The sequence below is a fragment of the Eimeria mitis genome, genomic scaffold (assembly GCF_000499745.2).
Source record: "Eimeria mitis Houghton genomic scaffold, Emh_scaff2800, whole genome shotgun sequence".
In the NCBI taxonomy this organism is placed as follows: domain Eukaryota; phylum Apicomplexa; class Conoidasida; order Eucoccidiorida; family Eimeriidae; genus Eimeria; species Eimeria mitis.
This window is the reverse complement of record NW_013571139.1, coordinates 137-1,001: the sequence shown is the minus strand read 5'-3', so window position 1 is coordinate 1,001 and position 865 is coordinate 137.

Genomic DNA, 865 nt, shown 5'->3' with positions numbered 1-865 from the left:
GCGCAGCTCACACGGGAGCAGCTGGAGCCCCCACTCAAGCCGGCGGTGTGAAGCATGCATGGCTGCTGCATGCGGGCGGCTGCTGACGCAGGCAAGCCCCACAGAAGCAGCAGCAGCAGCAGCAGCAGCAGCAGAAATATACAGACGAAGCTCTTCGCCTTGTATACACCCCACCTGGGAGGAGCAGCTCATGCTTGGGGCATTCAGCCCTGCTGCTGCTGCTGCTGCAGCAGAAGATGCAGCAGCAGCAGAAACTATCAACAGCCNGGGGCATTCAGCCCTGCTGCTGCTGCTGCTGCAGCAGAAGATGCAGCAGCAGCAGAAACTATCAACAGCCCCAAAAAAACAAACAACAGACAGACAGAGATGCATGCAAACAACCAGATGAGGAGAAGCCCACAAGTACAAACCAACGCTGCTGCTGCTGCTGCTGCTGCTGCTGCAGCTGCTGCTGCTGCTGCTGCTGCACCAGCAGACACACTCAAGCTGCTACGGCTTCTATATCAACAGCTTGCAGAAGCAAAGGCAACCAGTAGTGCTGTGGTTGCTGCTTCTCCTGCTGATTCTGCTGCTGCAGCTGACTCTGCTGCTGCTGATTCTGCTGCTGCTGCTGTTGCTGCTGCTGCTGCTGTTCCTGCTGCTGCTGCTGCGCCGCCGTCTCCTCCTGTTGAGAGGCCCCCCATCACAAAGAAAACATCTGCATGCCGCCTCATACCCTCAGCAGCTGAAGCAAGGCAGCAGCAACTCAGAAGACCTGCTTCTCCTGCTGCTGTTCCTGCTGCTGCTGCTGCGTCCTGGAGGCGCAGCAACAGCAGCAGCAGCAGCAGCAGCAGCAGGCTGGGAGCTGCAGCAGCGAAGCTGTCTA